The sequence below is a fragment of the Nycticebus coucang genome, chromosome Y, assembly GCF_027406575.1.
Source record: "Nycticebus coucang isolate mNycCou1 chromosome Y, mNycCou1.pri, whole genome shotgun sequence".
NCBI classification, from domain to species: Eukaryota; Metazoa; Chordata; class Mammalia; order Primates; family Lorisidae; genus Nycticebus; species Nycticebus coucang.
Genome location: NC_069805.1, coordinates 29,991,762 through 30,015,684, shown reverse-complemented (window position 1 = coordinate 30,015,684; position 23,923 = coordinate 29,991,762). Strand labels below are relative to the sequence as shown.

The 23,923-nt window shown below is 40.7% G+C and overlaps 1 long non-coding RNA gene across 1 annotated transcript; it reads left to right on the top strand.

Moving 5' to 3' along the window:
* The first annotated feature begins 9,877 nt into the window (after positions 1-9,877).
* On the top strand, positions 9,878-16,023 carry LOC128579087 (uncharacterized). The gene is made up of 3 exons (XR_008378035.1): positions 9,878-9,950; positions 15,198-15,324; positions 15,959-16,023. It is a non-coding gene; the product is annotated as an uncharacterized LOC128579087 (long non-coding RNA).
* The last annotated feature ends 7,900 nt before the right edge of the window (positions 16,024-23,923 follow it).

Here is a 23,923-nt window from a genome sequence, read left to right as displayed (position 1 = left end):
AATAGTTCCCCCAAACTCCACAGATTTATACTTTGTTTGGAGGCCTGCTCAGGGAGCTGGGGCTTCTGGTTTTGAAGGAGCTGAGAGATATGCACATGCAGATGAAGGACATCTTGGGGTGTATGGGGCACAGTTACAAGTAAGGACTGGTGGTGAGAAGACAGAGACCTCTTAGGAGACTTCGCAAGAATTTCTAAGAAACCAGCCAGGGAGATGGAGCTGGGAGAACCCAGGGCAGCAGATTCCAAGGGTGGGTGGGAATGTTGGACTCAGCTACTTTTTTGTCCCTGCCTCCCATTCCTGATTCTGGTGCCTTCTCTCTATGTCCCTGCTTGCCCCTGCCCTCCTGTTTGTCTCCCTCAAGAGTTGGATGCTTCTGACCTGTGTGGTGTCAGGCTGTGAAGGTCACTGGGGGGACCACTTTTAAGAAGGCTCCATCTGGCATTGGGCAGTGGTGAGTCCTTGATCCTGGGAAGCAGCTCCTGCCACAGCCTGCTGGGTTCCCTCTCTGTGTGTAGATCATGAAATCTAAACAATTCCTCAAACCTAAAGGTAGCTGATGAATTTAAAAAAAAATTCTGTTTCATGGAACCGCCACTCAGTGGACATTATCTTATTATAGATCTTAGTTATGTCTCGCTCATTCCTGTGTTTGTCTTACATCTTCTTCCTTTTCTTATAAAATGTCTTTATAGTCAGGTTTTAGTTTGAAGAAGCAGTTCCTGAAAGAGTCCTTTCTTGGATCTGGGAATACATTTTTCTCTATGGGTACACTCTTTGATAGATGCCCTATACCACCGTGTAGTTGTTCAGCTATTCTACCAGATTGTAAATTCTATGAGGGTGGAATCCAAATTTTTTGTTACTAGTGTGTCTTCATCACTTAGTACAGCACTGTCACTTCATAAGTGTTCCATAAATATTGGAATGAAAGAATGATCATTGAACATTGAATCACCACTTCAATCCCTGTGATGCCAGGAGTAGGTGTGTTGCTGTAATATAAGGAAAATATTAATATGAATGAAAATTTAGAACTATGCCCCAATCTCCATCTTTATTAGTTATAATGTAAAATGAAATGATGTCTGTACCAGTGTGACCATTACAGATTCCACATGTATGTGGACATGTAAAAATGAGAGCCTCTATTTTGTCCACAGCCACTACAGAAAAATTTACAAAAATGTATTTAAAGAAAGTTAAATCATTGGGAGGAAACAATTATGTAGATTTTTTTTTTTTTTCATTTTCAAACTACATTGAGGTTTGGATGCTTTTCTGAAAATAGAACTGCTTTCTGTTTTTTTTTTTTTTTTTTGTCTTGTGCAACCTGTCTCTTATAAAATTATAATACACCATGTCAAATAGAATTTTTTTTTTTGAGACATTACATATGTTAAACCAGCCTTGCATCCCTGGGATGAAACCTAGTTGTTCATGATGTGTGACTTTTTTTTTTTTTTGAGACATTATATATGTTAAACCAACCTTGCATCCCTGGGTTGAAACCTAGTTGTTCATGATGTATGACTTTTTTTGATGATATCCTATAATTTGTTGGCTAGGATTTTGGTAAGAAGTTTTGCATTTATATTCATTAGTGAAATTGGTCTGAAGTTCTCCTTTTTAGTTGGGTCTTTGTCTGATTTTGGTATCAGGGTGATGTTTGCTTTGTAGAACATGTTGGGGAAGCTTCCTTCCTCCTCAATTTTTTGGAATAATTTCTGCAGTACGGGAATAAGGTTATATAGAATTCTGGTGTGAAGCCATCCAGACCAGGTCATTTTTTCGTTGGGAGAGTTTTTATTGTTTCTTTGGTCTCAGTGCTTGAAATTGGTCTGTTCAGGAGATTCATTTCTTCCTGGGTAAGTCTGGGGAGAGGGTGTGATTCCACATATTGATCCATTTCCTTCACATTGTCAAATTTCTGGGCATAGAGTTTTTTGTAGTATTTGGAGATAATACAAGAGTATCTCTGTGGCATCAGTTATTATTTCCCCTTTATCATTTTTCTTTTTCTTTTCTTTTTGGAGATAGAGTGTCACCATATCACCCTCAGTAGAGTGCTGAGGCATCACAGCAAACTCAAAGTCTTGGGCTTGAGCCATTCTTTTGCCTCAGCCTCCTGAGTAGGTGAGACTACAGGCACTGCCACAACATCCGGCAATTTTGTTGTTGGTGGTGTTGTTGCAGTTGTCATTGGTGTTTAGGTGGCCCGGGCTGAGTTTGAACCCATCACCCTTCGCATATGTGGCTGACACTGTAACCACTGTCTATGGGTGTAGAGCCTCCCCTTTATCATTTCTGATTGAGGTTACTAGAGATTTTACTTTTCTGTTTCTAATTAGTCTCTTGTCTTTTCATAAAACCATTTTTTTGTTTCATTAATTTTCTGCATGATTGTTTTGTTTTTTATTTCATTAATCTCTGATTTGATTTTGGATATTTCTTTTCTACTCCTGGGTTTAGGCTTGGATTGTTCTTCTTTTTCCAGTTCCATAAAATGGCTTGTGAGGTTGTTGATGTGATCTCTGTTTTTAAATGTAGGCAACTAAAGTGATCAATTTCCTCTCAGGACTGCTTTTGTTGTATCCCACAAGTTTTGGTAGCTTGTGTCTTCATTGTTATGCTCAAGGTAGTTAATGATTTCCTTTTTTATTTCTTCCTGCAATCAATTGTCATTCAGCATAAGGTTGTTAAATTTCTGTGCCTTTGTGTGGGGTTGGATGTTTTTGTTGGTGTTGAGTTCCACCTTTAGTGCCTTGTGGTCTGAGAAGATACAAGGTAATATTTCAATTCTTTTGATTCTGTTAAGGTTTGTTTTGTGTCCTAGGGTATGATCAATTTTAGAGTATGTTCCATGGGGCGATGAGAAGAATGTATATTCTTAATCTTTTGGATCGAATGTTCTATATGCATCTATCAGGCACAGTTGTTCCAGGGTCTTGTTTAAGACCCTTATATCTGTGTTTAATTTCTATTTAGAGGATCAGCCCAGCTCTGGGAGAGGAGTGTTAAAGACCCCTGTTATTATGGTGTTGTGGATATCATATTGCTCAGACTAAGTAAGGTCTGTTTCAAGAATCTCGGAGCATTTAAGTTGGGTGCATAAATATTTAGAATTGAAATGGCTTCTTGTATTTTTCCCTTGACCAATATGAAGTGACCATCTTTGTCTTTTTTGACTTCAATTGCTTTAAATCTACATGTAGCTGAAAATAACAATCCCTCTTTTCTTCTCGATTCCATTTGTCTGAAAAATTGTCATCCAACCCTTAACTCTGAGTTTCAATTTGTCTTTTGAGGTTAGGTGTGTTTCCTACAAACAGCAAAGGATGGCTTGTGTTTTTTAATCCAGTCACCCAATCTATGCCTCTTCAGTGGGGAATAAAATAAAAGCTATTAACTTTTATTGAGATAATTGATAAGTGTGGTAGTGTTCTATTCATTTTATTTTGTGAAAGTCCATTTAGTTTTTTCTTTTGCATCATTATGGAAACTAGGTTCTCTCCTTTAATTTCTGGGTGTTTACTTTGCTGGTGGTCCATTGTGATGGTCAGTGTATAGAACAGGTTGAAGTATTTCCTATAGAGCTGGTCTTGTTGTGGCAAATTTCCTCAATGTTTATATCACAATAAAAGATTTGATTTCTCTATCAATTTTAAAGCTTACCTTAGTGGAATATAGCATTCTAGGCTGGAAATTGTTCTGTTTAAGTAGATTAAAGGTTGATGACCATTGTCTTCTGGCTTGAAACGTTTCATTAGAGAAGTCTATGGTCACCCTGATGTATTTGCCTCTCTAGGTCAATTGGCACTTAGTCTCGGAAGCTTGCAATATCTTTCCTTTTGTCTTGACTTTGGACAAGTTCATCACAATGTGTCTTGGAAAAGCTCTATTAGAGTTGAGGCAACCTGGTGTCCGACATCCCTCTGAAAAGCATGTGTCAGAATCTTTGGTGATATTTGGGAAATTGTCATTCTTAATTTTCTGTAGTATGGCTTCCATTCCCCTGGATCATTCTTCTTCCCCTTCTGGGATACCAATAACATGTATTTTTTAATTCTTCCTAAAGTCCCATAATTCTGTCAGTGAATGTTCTGGTTTCTGTCTCCTTTTTCCTGCCTCATTAACTATCTGAGTTATTTCTAGAGGTTTGCTCTATACCTCTGAGATGTTTTATTCTGCATGATCTAATATGTTGGTGATACTTTTATTGCATCTTTAAGTTCCCTAATTGACTGTTTCATTTCCTTCAGCTCTGCTATATCCTCTCTATATTCTACACATCATTCATCACTTATTTGATTCTGTTTTTGGATTTCCTTTTGGTAATTTTTCACTTTATGAGCAGTTTCCTTCATTGTTTTCATCATTTCCTTCATTGTTTTTATCATTTGTATTCTAAATTCCTTTTATGTCATTTCCAACATTTCTTTATAGGTGGAATCCTCTGCAATAGCTACCTCAACGGTCCCTTTGGGAGGTTCCTCTGGACTGGTTTTTTATGTTGCCAGGATTTTTCTGCTGATTCTGCCTCATGAGTGTTTTCTTTTCCCTGTTTCCTTCCCTTAATTTTCCTTTCACTTCCTCTTGCTCTGTTTGTTACTGTGCCTCTGGCCTAAGGTTTTGAGGAGTCCTTTTGGTACGGGAGCAGAAGGATGGGATGAGAAGGTTGAAGAGCAAAAAGGGAAAAATGATTGAAAAAAATTTAGATAGATTAGCTGGCCATTGTGGCGGGCCACAATAATTTGGCGGGCCAAATTATTCAAATTTGCTCATGTGAATAATAGAGATTAGAAATCAGAATTAGGTATTAGAAATTTGCTCATGTGGGTGGCGCCTGTGGCTCAGTCAGTAGGGCGCCGGCCCCATATACCAAGGATGGCGGGTTCAAACCCGGCCCCCGCCAAACTGTAACCAAAAAAAAAAAAAATAGCGGGGCGTTGTGGCGGGCGCCTGTAGTCCCAGCTACTCGGGAGGCTGAGGCAAGAGAATCGCCTAAGCCCAGGCGTTGGAAGTTGCTGTGAGCTGTGTGATGCCATGGCACTCTACTGAGGGTGATAAAGTGTGACTCCGTCTCTACAAAGAAAAAAAGATAGAAAGAGAAATAAAAAGAAGAAATAGAAGGGTGACTAAAAGGGAATATTGACCAAAAAAAAAGAGAGAGAGAAGCACAGAAAGAGAGAGGCAGGATTAGTAAAGGCGTACAGTGGATGCTTTGACTCAACTTTAAAAACAACCAACTGGTGGGATTGCTGGGTTGGGTGGTTACCTTGAGGTCTGTAGGTCTTTTGTTAGCCTGGTGAGATACAGTACCCCACCTCAACTAAGTAGACAGGAAAGAAAAAATAGTATAAATGAAACCCAAACAGATAAACAAAAAACCTTATGCGATAAAATTGTGGGAAAAAATCCAAATAATAGGGGTAGAAACTCTAGCAAAATTAAGTTCTAGGGCGGCGCCTGCGGCTCAAAGGGATAGGGTGCCAGTCCCATATGCTGGAGGTGGTGGGTTCAAACACAGCCCTGGCCAAAAACCACAAAAAAAAAAAAAATTAAGTTCTAATTGTTAAAGAAGGCTACAATACAAAATTATATTTAAACTAGGAAAATGAAAAAAGAAAGAAAGAGAAATAAAAGAAAAATCTAGAGGGAAAATGTTATACTAAAAAAATAAAAATAAAAACCAAAAATAAAAAGTAATATACATATATATCTTGCTGAATATTGTCCGGGCAGTGGTGATCTTCTGGTGTATGAGATGTTAATCACAATACTGATACAGCTGTACGAGATGGAGACTGGGGGCCTCTGCTGATTTCTCACACCTGGCAGGGTTGAGAACCTAAATCTCTCTTCAGCCCACTTCAAAGACACTTTAAACCATTATCCTTAGCTAAGGAGAAGACTTCCCAGGAAAGCGTTTGTTGCTGGGCTCTCTCCTGAAGTGGCTACTCATTGATCCAGTGCTCCAAAAACTGGTCTCACTCAATGCTCCTGAGGGCCAAGGCTATTAGGCAACACTGTTATTGCCAAATACTGAAATGTCCACTTTCCCCCAGCGTCTCAGTCACCGCCTTTGTGCTGCTCAGTCACTACATTACTTGCCCAAGGTCTCCCAGCCCCATCCTCCTGAGGGCAGAGCCTGCAGGGGCAGTTCTCCCATAATGGCTGCACAGGCTCTGTCTCCCTGAGGGACAAGCCTGCAGAGGCAGTTCTCCCACAATGTCTGTGCCAGCGTCCCACAGCTGAACAATATTAATTCCTTTTAGGCTCAGCGGCTCAGTCCAGGGCCCTAGAGAATGCTTAAAGTCATCTACACTCTCACTCAAGTTCTCCCAAGGTAATTCAACCAAGTGCCCAAGTCCAAACAATAAAACAGCCCACAGGTAAGGCCTTTCCTGTTTGCAGTCTCTCTGCTGCTGTAGTTACGGTGGTGGACAGCCTCTGACTGAACAAACGCATGCAACTACTTGCCAGTTGTCCACTGCTTTTGTCATCCTCATGGGGTCCAGACGTCTCTCGCTGTCTCCCTGTGTCCCCAAAGGGATGTTTCTGGGCATATCCCACCAGCCAGAGATGCCTGCAGTCTTCTCTCCCCCATTTCACTGTGCTCGGTTGCAAAGAAGCTGTTACTTAGTTGCCATCTTGCTCCTCGCCTAATTTTAAATATTTTTTAAAGATTCTGAAGTTTCTATAAGGATCCTCTATGTGGTGATTATTATTTCAGGATCTGCTGTATGATTGAAGGAAAGGCTTTTCCAAGGTGCATATGCAAATCAAATTCAATAACTGATTGGTTGCAGTTATGCACTGGAGTTTTTTGGACTTTTCAGTTGAAATTTTCCTGGTTTTGTAATCAGAAGATAATTAGTAGTTTGTGATTGGTAAAGTCTATATTTGTTTTCCTTCTAAGTTGATGTTGTGGTGCAGAAAATGATTCTTAAAAAAAACTATAGCTTAGGCGCGCTGAGTGCTTTTCAAAATTGGAAAGCTTTCAGAAATAATCCTGAATATCAAGGTCCTTCAAACCTAGCCTTGCTTCACTCACCACCAGGGTAGAGATAGACTCTCTAACATGTCCTTACGTAACAAAGTTTCTTACCAAAATAAAAACAGTTGTCCTCTATTGCTTTCCTGTTACCTCCTTATTTAGTGCAGATAGAAAATACAACCACTCCTGGAAGGTTTTTTCTCAACATGATTTCTGCCTCTCTGGTGCATTTAGATTCCTAAGAAAGCATTAACAAGTTAGTTTCCTTCTTCCCAGTCAGTTCATCCTCTCTAATCATTTTTTGCCTCTCAAAAAAATTCCCATCTCTTTCTTCTGTTATGGAAAGGGGAATTTAAGCTTGTGTTCCCCAGTGGGAGATTGAGGTAAATCTCTCCATGATTTCATCACATATGTAGTATATGAGTAAATTCATATGCCTTTTATTACGCTTCCATTTGTGAATTGGTGTTTGGGGAAACTTCGAAGAATTAATGGAAGGTTTTCCCTTGGCTCTTCGAGATGGATTTTGGTTTCCTTAGGTAGAAATGCAGAGCAGTAGAGTCTTTTCGGTCAAATTGCCTCATGTATATTTTAACACTCTACAAGGGGACTTGTTTTCCCCAGCATTTTCCAAAAGTTTGGGAACCAGAGTCTAAATTTACCACTCTTGTTTCTTCGGCCTAATTCTTTTAGGTCTTGTAATTAAATACTCAATTTTCAATTTCTTTTTCACTTTTTCAAACACAACTTCCCATGCAATTCACACTATCACTTTTTTTCTTTTTTTCTCTATTGCCCATTTCAAACACTTGGAGTATTTTTGTGTTTATTATTTGTTTACGTAAGGTTGGGTGATTATTTTTTAAACTTTTTTACATTTCACATAAGAAAAAAAGCAGACAATAGTCCTGTGACACTCTCTGGTAAAAACTTTGTGCCTTACTCCTGTTATCTTGCCCAGGAACACACAGCTTACCAGAATGTCTTTGAATTGATTTTCCCTATTGGTAACTGTACAGGATGACAGATCCTCATTCACACTCCTGTCTTTTCCCAGTCCTGAGCTTCATACTTATCCGAGGATGACCCAAGATGCCCATAGCATTCATATTTTCTTTAGTGTTCCATAAATACCAGTCTCTGGGAAATTTCGTTCTAGAAGACAGCCTGAAGAATGGGAATAGAGCCTCTCAGAGGAGTAAATGAGTGTCCTTGAGGTTGAGAGAAGTCTTCTGGTATACTCTTCACGTAAAAAGCTAACCCATTGGGACTTTAAGTTTTTTTGTACTAACCTCAGTTTTCATTTCTTAGAGAGACATTCCCGGTCTGCCCATCAGATGTGGGTATTCAGGGGAAAATGCACAAATTATTTCTCAAATATTTCAAGGGAGAAAATACCAAAGGATAAGGATAACCCACCCCCAGCAAAGTCTTTTAGAAATCTACAACACAATACACACTTCATGTGCATTGACAGCTAGGGTGTAGTTTCTCCAGGTAGGGTGGCCACTGAACAATTGTGTGATCAGAATAAGGGTGGGAGGTATCCAATGTATAGGGTGACCTTACTTGACACTTGAGTGGGGCATGTCTGTATTTCTGTCAGCAGTCTCATTCCCTGAATTTTGTGTCTTGAAAAGCTTTTTTCATTTATTTTAGCTTCATTTTTTCATTAACTATAAAATATAATTGACCCATAGCACTTGAAGAATATGAAAATATTCCTAAAAGCAAGGCAGAATTGAACATTAAATATGGAATCATATATTTCATTTCATAAAAAGAATGGTTTTACCTTGTTTCCCCAGAATAAATGTTGCAAGGTTCTGAGATTTATAATTTTTAGGGTGATTTCAAATGGGAACCCCGAGCTTAGCTTTGGAAAGATACCATGAAAATGAAAGACCACTGGGAGCCTGAGGTGGGAGGATCACTTGAGTCTAAGAGTTTGAGACCTCTCCAGGCACAGTGGCTCACACCTCTAATCCCAGCAACAGGGAGGCCGAGGTGAGTGGGTTACCTGAGCTCACAAGTTCAAGATCAGCCTGAGCACGAGCGAGGCCCTGTCTCTAAAAACTAGTCAAGTATTGTGGCGGGCACCTGTAATCCCAGCACTTGGGAAGCTGAGACAAGAGGATCATTTGAACCCACGAGTTTGAGTTTGCTGTGAGCTAAGATGCAAGGGCACTCTATAGGGGGTGACCAAGTGAAACTCTGTCTCAATCAAAAAGTTTTAGACCAACGTGAACAACATAGCAAGAGCCCATCTCTACAAAAAATCAGAAAAATTAGTGGGGAATAGTGGTACATGCCTGCAGTCCCAGCTAATAAGGAGTTTGAGGTCTCCTGTCCACAGGCTGTCACACCACAAATTGTGCAGTGATTCCACATTACCTCCTGTTGTCAGAGGGGACTAAGGTTTTTGAGAGGAAGAGTTCTGAGGTTAGATTCCTTCACCCTATTGTGACACCCACCGTTTTATGGACATGCACACTAGACAGGGATGTGGTCATATTCCTCCTAGACAAGGCTCCACCCTCTGGAATCAAACTCATAGGTCCTTCATCTTTAGAATGTCCCATCAAAACCCCACACCAGTGTGAAGAGACTTCTGGCTTGTCCCAACCCTCAGATCTTGAATTTGTAGCAGCAACCTGGCTCTTCAGCCATGCTGCTGTCCCAGGCAAAGATAATCTCATCTCTCTGCATGGAACAGAAAGAAGCCTGAGCATAGCCTGCCCTTGGCTATCATTCCTAGCACTGGCACACCATAAGAAGTTACTGAGGCAGATATAAATCAGTGGAAGATTATTAAGACAATGTTTATAGACATTACTGGAAAAAAATGCAAATTACAGATGTATCTTTTATTTTTCAGAAGGAGCAGTTGGGAACTTCAGTATTTAAATATCAGAAGGCATACAGAAGAACTAGGGCAATGGATACTGAGGTAAAATATTTACATTTTTGTAAAGCGTAGGAAATTTACATTTTACACAGGATAACCTGAATTCAAACTTGAGAGAGTGAAGGAAAAATCAATTTTCTGGGTCTGTGCCCTTTGCTCAGTGGTTAGGGCACCGGCCAGGTACATTGGAGCTGGTGGGTTCCAACCCAGCCCAGGCTTGCTAAACAACAGTGACAACTACAACAAAAAAATAGCTGGGCGTTGTAGTGGGCACCTGTATTCCCAGCTACTTGAGAGGCTGAGGCAAGAGAATTGCTTAAGTCCAAGATTTTGAGGTTGCTGTTAGCTGTGATGTCACAGCACCTACTGAGAGTGACATCATGAGACTGTCTCAAAAAATTTTTTTCTTTTGTAAATGTCCCTGGGTTGATCTTGTCTCTGTCCTACACCTGCGAAGATAAACTTGTAGAAAACATTATCAGTATGCAATCAAACAGTTTATTTTTAGGAGGTAGATTTGGGCTGCAGACCAAAAGTTAAGTTACATGTTTTTGCTTTTGGCTTCCCAGCAAGAAATTCCTTTATGAATTATCTGAGGGCAGTCCTTATAGAAGGACTGTCTATTTTCAATCTACCTTTTTGGGCAGTTTCACTACAGGGTGTCCCACCCAATTATTATTTTTTTTTTTTTGTAGAGACAGAGTCTCACTTTATGGCCCTCGGTAGAGTGCCGTGGCCTCACACAGCTCACAGCAACCTCCAACTCCTGGGCTTAAGCGAGTCTCTTGCCTCAGCGTCCCGAGTAGGTGGGACTACAGCGCCTGCCACAACGCCCGGCTGTTTTTTTTTTTTTAAGACAGAGTCTCATGCAGCAACGTCCAACTCCTGGGCTTAGGAGATGCTCTTTCCTCAGCCTCCCTAGTAGCTGGGACTACAGCATCCACTACAACACCTGGCTATTTTTGTTATTGTTGTTGTTGTTGCAGTTTGGCCAGGGCCAGGTTTGAACCCACCACCCTCGGCATATGGGGCTGGCGCTCTACCCACTGAGCCACAGGCACCGCCCCCACCAAAAATTACCTCTGAAATCACCATAGATAGGAAAACGGGAAATTGTAGCTAAATATACCTTTTTTTAAAAAATATTTATTATGAAATTGTACAAAATATTTACAAAATGTTCTCTATGTGTTGGCTACCTCTTTGTAAAATTTGTAATGAATATTGTGTAAAGATATGTTTAGCTCCAATTTCTGATTTTCCACACATGTAGAGACATTGGGGTGACTTTGGGGACAATCTGTAGATTTCTTCAAAAATACATTTATAGGGCAAAAATCAACCCTCTATCCCTGTCATATAATTACCCTGATATCTTTAGACCCACAACTGATACAGAGATTATGGGGCCCAGAAACAAATCTTGAATTACAGAAGTGCATTAATGTACCTGAGGATTTCCATTTTTCCATTTTCCTTCTTTCTGAATTCCTTTGATGTACACAGTGCACTAGCTTGCTCTCCAGTTCTCCAAGACCCAAATCTGTCGTTCCAAATTCTAATCCAGTTCCTTCATCAGACACTGCTACCTTCTCTAGCCCTTGGAAACTTTGAAGGTCCAGCAGAGAATGTCGTGTTTCAAGATTATGGTTGGTGTTCTTAACTTAGACCACAAGTATTTGTGTTGTGAAAAAAGTCTTGGGTAGAAGGGACTCTGCTGTGTTCTCTAGCTGAGTGCTGTTCTAGTCTAGGACAAGTAACACCAATAATAGGGGTAATTGTTGAAGAAGCTATTTCATAGACTCACTCGAAAAGTGCAAAATCGTATTCAAATTCACTTCCAAAAAGCCAAACTCAGCATACCAGAGTTGGTAGGGAAAAAAGCACATTATTCAAGAGCAACATGCGGGCTTGGTGCCTGTCGGTCAGTGGTTAGTGCTGTAGCCACAAGGTCTTGGGCTGGTGGGTTCAAACTATCCTGGGCCTGCTAAACAAAACAAAATAAAATACCAGGGCATTATGGTGGGCACCTGTTTTCCTATCTACTAGGGAGGCTGAGGCAAGAGAATTGCTTGAGCCCAAGAGTTTGAGGTTGCTGTGAGCCATGATGCTACAGGACTCTACAGAGGGTGACATAATGAGACTCTGTCTCAAAGAAAATAAATAAATAAAAAAAGAGCAACATGAGGAAATGGCAGACTAATGTTGCAGAAACCACCTCATGCTCCTTAGCTGACCAAAAGGTTGTGAAAGGGAAAGGAGCCCGGGAAGCTTTGTGCAGGAGCTTTCTATGTGTAGGTCCCCCTGGCTTGTTGCAAAGGTTACTTGCCATCTGGCATTCTGCTGGATGACGACAGAAATGGAGGTTAACTGCTCAGCATTTTTCTTCATCGGGAGTTCTGCAATCTTCGTTCTTTGGTTAATTGCTAATTCCTGAAATTCTTTTTTTTTTTTTTTTTTTTTTTTTTGAGACAGAGCCTCCAGCTGTCACCCTGGGTAGAGTGCAGTGGCATCACAGCTCACAGCAACCTCCAACTCCTGGGCTCAAGCGATTCTATTGCCTCCGCCTCCCAAGTAGCTGGGACTACAGGCCCCCACCACAATGCCTGGCTATTTTTTGGTTGCAGCTGTCATTATTGTTTGTGGGCCCAGGCTGGATTTGAACCCTCCCGCTCTGGTGTATGTGGCTGGCGCCTTAGCCAATTGAGCCACAGGCACTGAGCCCATTCCTAAAATTCGTAAACAAGGACATAAATAGCCATTGTAATAAAAAGTGACTATTTGCTTCAAGATAGAGTAATTGCTGCTCTTGCAGGATCACATACTTAGAGGGACCCAGGATACTGAATACCTTGTGTGCGTATTAAAGCCTGGGAGGCCATGCTTATCTTAGTGGTTCTCAGCCCAGACTTCCAGGTAGGATTCTATGTCCAGTTTGAAGAAATGCCATCATCTGTGATTCCACCTTCTCACAGTTTCTGTTAGTCTGAGTTGTTTCATCCACATGGTTTTAATTATTACCCCCATGTGATGTTAAGATTAGGCCGGTGTCAAGCATGAGAGTTTTAAAGTGTCTTGAGGCTCTTTTCCCAAGGGAGGTCACAGGGTCTGACCTGCTTGTGTTTCATGGGGACAGGACAACACCACCAATATTACCTTGCCATAGCTAAAATTGAAATATGAAAGTCACACTTTGGTCTTTATGTGAAAGCTCCTTGTTCCAGACTGTTTCCTGTAATAAAGAAGTGGAAAAGCTGAGTAACCTTGTAATAAAGAACCTCCACAGGCTGAGTAACCTTGAAGTATACTTTGTTTTGCTTGAAGGTTACTCAGCCTGTGGATGTGGTGGGATCAGATGAAGGGGCTGTGCTGATGCCTTTAAAGCCATATTACCAGGATGCAGGTGGAATATATATCCGGGTAATCTCATCTGAGAAGGAAATCAAGGGCAGGCAGAGAACGAGAAAGAACTGGTTGCTTCGCAGCTAAATGTGTCTTAACACAGGGTTGTGACTACCTTTTCTTCTGCAATATCTCGCATTATGAAGTTGCAAATATTTTCTTCTCTACATGTGATGTTCCTGCCTAATGAGCTTGTTTCAAATATTCCTTTCTTGTAATAGTGAAGAGGATCTGAGAAATCCTCCTCCCCTACGTATACAGCGTGTCTTCTCTCCATTCTCTCCATCCAAATTCCCATATGCCCTGGAGAATTTTCATCACAAATTTATGTTTATAATAAATTATGTTCTGTAGTTCTGCAAATGTTCCCTTGTGCTTATTTTAAATGGAAAGAAGTGGATCCCCATATTACCCTGTGTGGATGATGTTGGGTCATGGGATATTAGCAAAGCAGGGGACTATGTACTGTTCATTTTCGGTCCAGAAGCCCCCTCAGTGCTGTGTAAAATAAGGTGACACACGTGCAGTTTTACAGAAGATGGCATGAACGGCATAAAGTAACTCAAAATTCTCAAAATCAGAAGTATTATAAAAACCTTGCTTTCTAGGATGATAAAGAAGAGTTTTTAAAGATAGCATTAGAGATTAGAAGATAGGGCAGATATCTGTACCTTCAGCGTTTTTTTATTTGAGACAGAATCTCAAGATGTCACCCTAGGTAGAGTGCCTTGGTGTCACAGCTGAGACCAAACTTCAACTCTTGGGCTTAAGTGATTCTCTTGCCTCAGTCTCTCAAGTAGCTGGGATGGCAGGTGCCTGCCACAATGCCCGGCGATTTTTTGTTTGTAGTTGTTATTGTTGTTTAGCAGGCCTGGGCTGGACTTCAACCCACCAGCTCCAGTGTGTGTAGCCAGTGCCAAGCCTGTACTTTCAACTTTGAAAAAAGAAAATTTAAGACGTTTTTATCAGAATATGATTACATACTTTGTGGAGAGTATCAACTCATATACACCTTCTGAGATTCTCTTTTTATACCTTGTTTGGAAAATAAAGGCTCTAATCGTTATTTACTGGGTTAATATTCAGCTGGGATAAATCCAGTCTCACGTGGATATTTCTATCATGGAACAGAAATATTGGCATCCCTGTTGAGCTTTTTGGAAATTCAAAAATGAGACTTCACCCAATATCTTCTGAATAAAAACTGCATTTAAGGCTTGGTGCCCATTGCACAGTGGTTACTTAGCAGCCACATGCACCAAGCCTGGCTTATTCCAGCCCGGCCCAGGCCAGCTAAACAACAGTGACATCTGCAAGAAGAAAATAGCTGGACATTGTGGTGGGTGCCTGGAGTCCCAGCTACTTGAGAAGCTGAGGCAAGAGAATCGCTGAAGCCCAAGAGGTGTGAGCTGTGACAACATTGCACTCTACCAAGGGCGATATAGAAAAACTGTGTCTTAAAAAAAAAACACAAAAAACTTCATTTGACAAGATCTCCAGTTCATGCTTGCACACATTAAAATCTTAGGGCTTCCATTTACCTCACCATGATATTTTCACTTAAGAAATATGCACAGGTCATAGTGTATGATGTAAGTAGGCGCAAGAATCCACATGCCTGTATTGGTGGCCTGAGTTTTGCATTGTAAAGCCAAAAAGCACAGTATCTACATTGGGGTTTTGGATGTTATCCCATCATCTTTCCTCAGTGTTAGAGAGCACATGAGGAACTATCTCTGTGCTGTACTTACTACATAATACCATTCAGTCATGTAAGTCAAAAGAAGTTCTCACCCACTCATTGATGTAAAAATAAAATTAAATCTTCCCATGGTGTCATGATAAATACTGTTTTTTTTTTTAGTTTTTTTATTTTTATTTTTTCAGGAATTGTTGAAATTCAGAGATGTGTCTATAGAATTCTCTATGGATGAGTGGAACTGCCTGGACCCTGCTCAGCAGAATTTGTATCGGGATGTCATGTTAGAGACCTACAGACACCTGGTCTTCCTTGGTGAGGATAACGTACATATACATGTCTTAACTGTACACTAAGCATTTCATATTGTTTCTCTGCAGGTGGGTTTAGTGGAGATTCTTCTTTGACTGCATTAGTTTAAGATTATTGTTTCTAAGGAAAACATAAGTTCTTGGTGTAGAAAAGAAAATATTTCAGATGTTATCTTGGCATTATATCCTTCCCTACATTGATGGTAATTTCAAAAATGTAGAGGCTTAGAATTGTTGTCCATACCTTTAAGGCTAGTTTCTAGCACCAATTTTTATTTCCATACTACTGGGTAGTGGAGCATTTTAAATGCTTTTAAAATATTCTAAAGTTAAAAAAAAAAAATATGGACTGCACCTGTGGCTCAAGGAGTAGGGTGTCGGCCCCATATACCAGAGGAGGCGGGTTCAAACCTAGCCCCGGCCAAAAACCCAAAAAAAAAAAAAAAAAAGAATTTAAATAAATAAATAAATACCCAAGACTTTAAAAAAAAAATATTCTAAAGTTTCTGTGAGAAACCTCTATTTTTAGATTATTCTTTAATATTCTCTAAAATATTGTGTTCTCTACAAAGGTACTAGATTGTTAACTGGTGAAGCCCAACAAGTGTCATGTTATGTTTTTTTTTCTAATAAAATAGGGCTTGCTGTTTCTAAGCCAGAGCTCATCACCTGTCTGGAGCAAAGGAAAGAACCTTGCAAAGTGAAGACTCACCAGACAGTGGTCAAGCACCTTGGTAGGTTGGAGTGAATGAAGCAGAGAACACTGGTTAGAGGTCCAAAGTTGAAGGTGGAAACCAGACAATGCAACGTGATTAGGGAAGCTCAGCTTATTTGGAAATGATTTCTGGGAAGCCTGGGTTTCTTTCTCTTGTTCCATGAGGCACCTCTGTTCTTGTTTTCATTTCTTATGTTTATTTTCTCATTGAGACAAAGGCTCTTTGTGTTGCCATCAGACCAGCGTGCCATGGCATCAGCGTAGCACAGAGCAATCTTTTTTTTCTAAATTTTTTTTTGTAGAGACAGAGTCTCACTTTATGGCCCTTGGTAGAGTGCCGTGGCATCACACAGCTCACAGCAACCTCCAACTCCTGGGCTTAAGCGATTCTCTTGCCTCAGTCTCCCGAGTAGCTGGGACTACAGGCGCCCGCCACAACACCCGGCTATTTTTTTGGTTGAAATTCAGCCGGGGCTGGGTTTGAACCCGCCACCCTCGGTATACGGGGCCGGCACCTTACCGACTGAGCCACAGGCACCGCCCGCACAGAGCAATCTTAACCATCTTGGTTCAAGTGATTTTTCAGTCTCGGCCTCTCAAGTAGCTGGGAGTACATGTTTCTCCACAAGGCCTGGCTAATATTACTGTTTTTTAGTAGAATCAGAGTCTTGCTCTTGCTCAAACTCACTAACTCAAGCAATCCTCTCACCTTAGCCTCTCAGCTGCTAGGTTTACATGTGTGAGCCAAAATACCTGGCCCTATTCTTCTTTTTAATTTTTTAAAATTTGTTTGAAACAGAGTCTTACTTTGTCACCCTGGGTAGAGTTCCCTGGTGTCATAGTCACAGCAACCTCAAACTTTCAGGCTCAAGGAATCTTCTTGCTTCAGCCTCCCAAGTAGCTGGTACTACAGGTGCTTACTATAATGACCGGCTAGTTTTTCTTTTTAAGAGACGTAGTCTTGCTGTTGCTTGGACTGGACTCCTACTGGTTAAGCTCAAACAATCCACCTGCCTTGCCTTTCCAGAGGGCTAGGATTATAGCTGCCTATACTTTTCTTTTAAATGTTTAGAAGGAGTTTAGTTTTCAGTGATGTTCTTTCTAGTTTATAGTGAGAAGAAAGAACTTTCTATAGCTTATCCAGGACTGCAAAATCGAACCGCTATTTGATTGATTTTCAGAACATAAAAGTTTTTGTGTATTTTTTAGGATCTCTGAAACATTTTTAAAAAATTTTCTTTAGGCTCGGTGCCTATAGCTCAAGTGGCTAAGGAGCCCGCCACATACACCAGAGCTGGCGGGTTTGAATCCAGCCTGGGCCTGCTAAACAACAATGGCAACCACAACCAAAAAATAGCCGGGCATCATGGTGGGCACCTATAGTCCCAGCTACTTGAGAGGCTGAGGCAAAAGAATCACTTAAGCCCAAGAGTTGGAGGTTGCTATGAGCTGTGATGCCATGGCAAGCTAGCCAGGATGACAGCTTGAGGCTCTGTCTCAAAAATATATATTTTTTTTTTCTTTAAGCAGGCATGGTAGCTCACTGCCTAGAATCTTAGCACTCTTCAAGGATGAGGTGGGATGATCATTTGAGTTCAGGAGTATAAGACAAGGCTGAACAATAGTGAGATCCTTTCACTGCTAAAAATAAAAAAACAATAGCTAGGCATTGTGGTGGTTGCCTGTAGTCCCAGCTACTTGGGGGGCTGAGACAGAAGGATTACTTCAACCTAGGAGTTTGAGTTTGTTGTGGTTGGCTGATGCTATGGCACTTTAGCCTTTGCAACAGAATGAAAGTGTGCCTCAAAACAATTTTTTTTCTTTAGCACAGTGGTTCTCAACCTTCCTAATGCTGAGATGTATTTTCATTGTTAAAAAGGGGTCGCAACCCACAGGTTGAGAACCACTGCCTTAGCATCCTATTGAAAATGTGAGAGTGAGCAGTTAGTACTAGTATTTGTGTCAGGCACCTCAGGACACTTCAAATAGATGGCATATGTCTTCTGCTTTATAGTTTTTGATTTAATGAAGTTTTCAAATAAGATTCTGCAGAAAGAGTAGTCAGTAAATTTTATCAGAACAGTTAAGAATCTCCCCAAATATAAAAAAAAACTCATATAATTTAACGTCAACATTGTCTTTATATGAACTGTGATAAATAGTTTAATTTGTGTATGCTCCAATTTCTCAACTTTATTTTATTTTATTTTATTTTATATTTTTGAGACAGAGTCTCAAGCTATTGCTCTCATAGAGTGCTGTGGCATCATAGCTCACAGCAACCTCCATCTCTTGGGCTTAAGTGATTTTCTTGTCTTAGACCCTCAGGTAGCTGAGACTGAATGCGCCTGCCACAACACCAGACTACTTTTTGTTTGTAGTTGTCCTTGTTGTTTGGCAGGCCAGGGCTAGATTCTAACCCACCAGCTCTGGTGTATGTGGCTGGCACCTTAGCCACTGGCCTACAGGCGCTGAGCCCAATTTCTCAACTTTTTTTTTTTTTTTTTGAAACAGAGCCTCAAGCTGTTACCCTGGGTAGAGTGCTGTGGCATCACAGCTTACAGAAACCTGCAACTTCTGGGCTTAAGCGATTCTCTTGTCTCAGCCTTCCAAGTAGCTGGGTCTAAAGGTGCCTGCCACAATGCCCGGCTATTTTTTGGTTGTAGTTCTCATGGTTGTTTGGCAGGCCCAGGCTGGATTTGAACCTGTCAGCTCTAGTATATGTGGCTGGCACCTTAGCCACTTGAACTACAGGCGCCATGCCCCAATTTCTCAACTTTAATATAGTGGAAGGTATCTACTCCGTACATTTCTTATGTATGCTGTCATTGGGGAGTTACGGTATTCCTGAGCATATATTAAATTCTCTATTGTTACAAAATCACTCTTATAAACTTTTCTGAGATAGGTTCTCACTCTACTACCCTGGGGTTAAGTTCAGAGGCATTGTAGATCATAGCAACATCAAACTCTTGTGTTCAAGTGATCCTTTCTTTTCAGCCTCCCCAGTAGGTGGGACTAGAGGTATCTGCCACAGTCTCTGGGTAGTTTTTCTATTATGCACACAGACCCACACACACACAGAAATACAGTAGACCTTTGCAAGTTGACCACTCAAGGGATCGTAAAAATCTTGTCAACACACATAGGTGGTTACCATAAGGAACCTGGCCTAGTGTACTGATACGTACTTGTGGTGCATGCCCAGTCATTAGGTGGTCAGTTGCAGGTTCTTGTGTCTATACATATTTACATATACACACAAATAGATATATAAACATACACACACAAAGTGCCAGGCCTGTCTCCTTTGTCATGAGTAATTGTCTCCCTTCAGGTCTCTGGGTAGGTGGGACCAGCCCCAGATCATGGCTCGGAGAAATTGTAGATGCCACATAATCACTTCAGAATTCTCAGTGGGGCTTGGCGCCCATAGCCCAGTGGTTGTGGCGGTGGCCACACACACCAAGGCTGGCGGGTTTGAACACAGCCCAGGTCAGCTAAACAACAACTACTGCAACAAAAAAAATCCAGGCATTGTGGCAGGTACCTGTTGTCCCAGCTACTTGGGAGGCGGAGGCAAGAGAATCACTGAAGCCCAAGAGTTTGAGGTTGCTGTGAGCTGTGATGCGGTAGTACTCTTCCTAGCGCAACATAGTGAGACTCTGTCCCCCCCACTAAAAAAACAAACGACATTCTCAGTGGGAGAATTTTATTTTAGTGTTCATTCTGAGTATGGTGTATGATGTTTCATTGTGATTTTGCTTTGCATTTCTTCAGTAGTTACTAATTTTGAGCACCCTTTCTAATGCTTCTTGGCTATATATCTTTTTTGAATAATGTCAGTTCAATCCTTTGTCACTTTTTCCTTCTTTGTTTTTATTTCTTTTAAGAGACAAAGTCTCACTTTGTCACCCTTGGTAAAGTGCTTTGGCATCACAGCTCACAGTGACCTCCAGCTCTTGGGCTTAGGTGATTCTCTTGCCTCAGCCTCCCAAGTAGCTGGGACTAAAGGTACCTGCCACAACAGCCAGCTATTTGTTGTTGGTGTTGTTGTTGTTGTTGTTGTTGTTGTTTCAGTTTGGCTGGGGTCGGGTTCGACCTCCACCCTCGGTATATGGGGCTGGTGCCCTACTTACTGAGACACAGGTGCTGCCTTTTCATTTTTTTTTATTGAGTCAGAATCTCACTGTTACCCTTGGTAGCGTGACGTGTCATCGTAGTTTACAGCAACCTCAAACTCCTGGGATAAAGCAAATATCTTGCCTCAGCCTCCCAGGTACCTGGGAGTACAGACGCCCACCACAATGTCCAGCTATTTTTTAGTGAGGAGGTCTCACTCTTGCTCAGGCTCTTCACAAGCTCTCCTGGCCTCAAGCAGTCCTTCAGCCTCATCCTTCAAGAGTGCTAGGATTACACCCTGAGAAACCATGGCCAGCCTTATTTTGCTACTTTTGACTAGAGAGTTCTGTTATGTTTCCAGGTCTAAGTAATACACCATGTTTAAGTTGTCTATTATCTTATTAATCTTTTTACTAATCTTTCAATTGATTATTAAAAATGGTGTTTTTTGTAAGGGTATATGGCATACCTCCTGGGTGAGAGACACAACTATAACCAGGACTTTACCTAACAAATGCAAACTTTGTAACCTAATTTTTTATTTATTTTTTTTTTGAGACAGATTCTCAAGCTGTTGACCTGGGTAGAGTGCTGTGGTTTCTTAGCTCATAGCAACCTCCAACTCTTGGGCTCAAGTGATTCTTCTGCTCCAATTATTATATATATATAATTTTTTTTTTTGAGACAAAGCCTCAAGTTGTTGCCCTGGGTAGAGAGCTGTGGCATCACAGCTCACAGCAACCTCCATCTCCTGGGCTCAAGTGATTCTCCTGCCTCTGCCTCCCAAGTAGCTGGGACTATTACTACTACATTTTTCTCTTGGCTGTTTAGGCCACAAGTGTATATTGTCCAGTATAATTGTAGCTACTTCACCCACTTAGAGTTACTATTTGCTTGGCATACAGATTTTTTTGTCTTTTTACTTTTAGCCAATTTGAGTCCATAAAGCTACAAAGAGTTTTCTTTAGACCTTATATTGTAGAAACTCATTTATTGTAAGTCTATTCAGCCATATCATCTTTTTGGATTATTAAGTTAATTACATTAAATATAAATGAGTTAAAGTTACTATTACTTTATTTCTGCTAGATATTTTCTCCTCATTTCTTCTCTTGCTACCTTCATTTCTGTTTAATTGATTTTTGTAATTAGTCTGATTGCTTTCTTAGTTTACTTCACATGAATTCTATAGATATTTTCTTTGTTTTTTTTTTTTTGTAGAGACAGAGTCTCACTGTACTGCCCTCGGGTAGAGTGCCGTGGCGTCACACGGCTCACAGCAACCTCACTCTTGGGCTTACGCAATTCTCTTGCCTCAGCCTCCCAAGCAGCTGGGACTACAGGCGTCTGCCACAACGCCCGGCTATTTTTTTGTTGCAGTTTGGCCGGGGCTGGGTTTGAACCCACCACCCTCGGCATATGGGGCCAGCGCCCTACTCACTGAGCCACGGGCGCCGCCCTCTATAGATATTTTCTTTATGAACACCTTGAAGAATGGAAATTATAAAAAGTTCTTAAAAGTATAACAATATTATTAATATTATTCAGACTCATATCAAGCTAACTTCAATCGAATGTAAAAATTATAACTGTTTATATTCCTTATTTTTTTGTTCTATGGCTTTTGTTTTGTTTTCTTTGTCAGAGTCTCACTCTGTGTCCCTGAGTAGAGTGCTGTGGCATTGTCATAGCTCACAGCAACCTCAAACTTTCAGATTAATGAGATCGTCTTGCTTCAGTCTCTTCAACAGCTGGAAGTACAGTCCCCAGCCACAATGCCTGGCTAGTTTTTTTGTTTATTTGTTTGTTTTGTTTTGTTTTTGTTTTTTGAGACAGAGGCTCACTTTTCTCACTCTCATTAGAGTACTCTGGCGTCATACCTCACAGCAACATACACCTTTTGGCCTGGAGCGATTCTCTTGCCTCAACTTTCTAGTAGCTGGGACTATAGGTGCTTCCCACAGTGCCCGGCTATTTTAGAGATGAGGTCTTTCTCTAGCTCAGGCTGGTGTGGAACCTGAGCTCAGGAAATCACTTGCCTTGACATCCCAAGTGCTAGGATTATAGGCATGAGCCACCTTTCCCATCCTTTCTTTCAACTTACTGATGTCACCAATTTCATCTTGTTACATTGAACACTTATACCATTAACAGAAGTTTCATGTTAAGATTATGTTTTGGTCTTTGAATTTTAAAGCATGATTTAAAAAGCTTTCTGGGCTCAACACCTGTAGCTCAGCAGCTAGGGCATCAGCCAGATACACCCGAGCTGGCAGGTTTGAATCCAGACCTGACCTGCCAAACAACAATGACAACTACAACCAAAACATACCCTGGTGTTGTGGCAGGCACCTGTAGTCCCAGCTACTTGGGAAGGTGACGCAGGAGACTTGCTTAAGCCCAAGAGTTTGAGGTTGCTGTGAGCTGTGATGCATGGCACTCCACTCAGGGTGACAGCTTACAATTCTGTCTCAAAAAACAAAAAATAGGGTGCCACCTGTGGTTCAGTGGGTAAGGCTCCAGACCTATATAGCGAGGGTGGTGAGTTCAAACTCAGCCCCCGCCAAACTGCAACAAAAAAGTAGCTGGGTATTGTGGTGGTGGCTGTAGTCCCAGCTACTCGAGAGGCTGAGGCATAGAGAATCACCTAAACCCAGGAATTGGAGGTTGCTGTGAGCTGTGTGATGCCATGGGCACTCTACCAATAGTGATAAAGTGAAACTTAGTCTCTACAAAAAAAAAAAAAAAAAACATAAAATAGAAGTGTTTACTGACCTGATATTATAATAATACAAAATTTTACTTAAATGTACTTAGTTCTTTTTTTTTTTTCAGTTTTACTTATTGTTACCTAATTTAGCATTGTTCTCAAGTATAATTTCAAAGAAAGGGTTTTCCTTTGAGATTTCTTCTTTGGCAGTTTTTATCATGCATTTAACTTGATAAATATTTATTTTGTTCTTTATCTTAAAGGGATGTTTTGCTGGATATAGTAGATATGTTTTAAAATTTTTGTTCTTTCAGCACTTTGACTATATTATCCAACTCTTTTTTTTTTGCAGTTTTTGGCCAGGGCTAAGCTTGAACCCGCCACCTCCAGCATATGGGGATGATGCCTTACTCCTTTGAGCCACAGGCACCACCACATCCAACTCTTTTTTGATAGGGAAGTGTGTGTCAAAAAATCCACTAGTAATCTCAAAAGAGCATGCTTAGAGATGACACATCTGTTTCCTTTCCTGGCTTTCAGGATACTCTTGTGTGGCTTTCAAATCTTTGATCTTCATGTGTCTTTTTATGGGTCTCTGTGTTTCTCCTAGCTGAGGTGTGGTGAGCTTGATATTCTGTATTTTTTTTCTTTGAAAATTTCTCAGTCTTTTCCATGTGTTCTTCAAGTTAGGAATTTCTCTTCTTTTAAAGCTTTTCTTTTTGTTGATGATCTCCGTTTTTATGATTTTACTTAGTTATTTGTATCATTCCCATTTCATCCATTTACCATCATTAAGATAAAACTCGTAGATAATTTAGACATCTCTATTCTTTATGCTTGATTCTATGTTATTTATTTTGTTTCTTCGGGTTATGTCACCGTATTATTTTTTACATGTTCTAATCTTTCACTGATTTTTGAGGATCACCAAAAGGCACCTTTGTATTTTGTTTGTTTGTTTGTTTGTTTTGAGACAGAGTGTCACTCTGTTGCCCTCAGTAGAGTGCAGCACAGCACACAGTAACCTCAAACTCTCAGGCTTAAGGCATTCTCTCG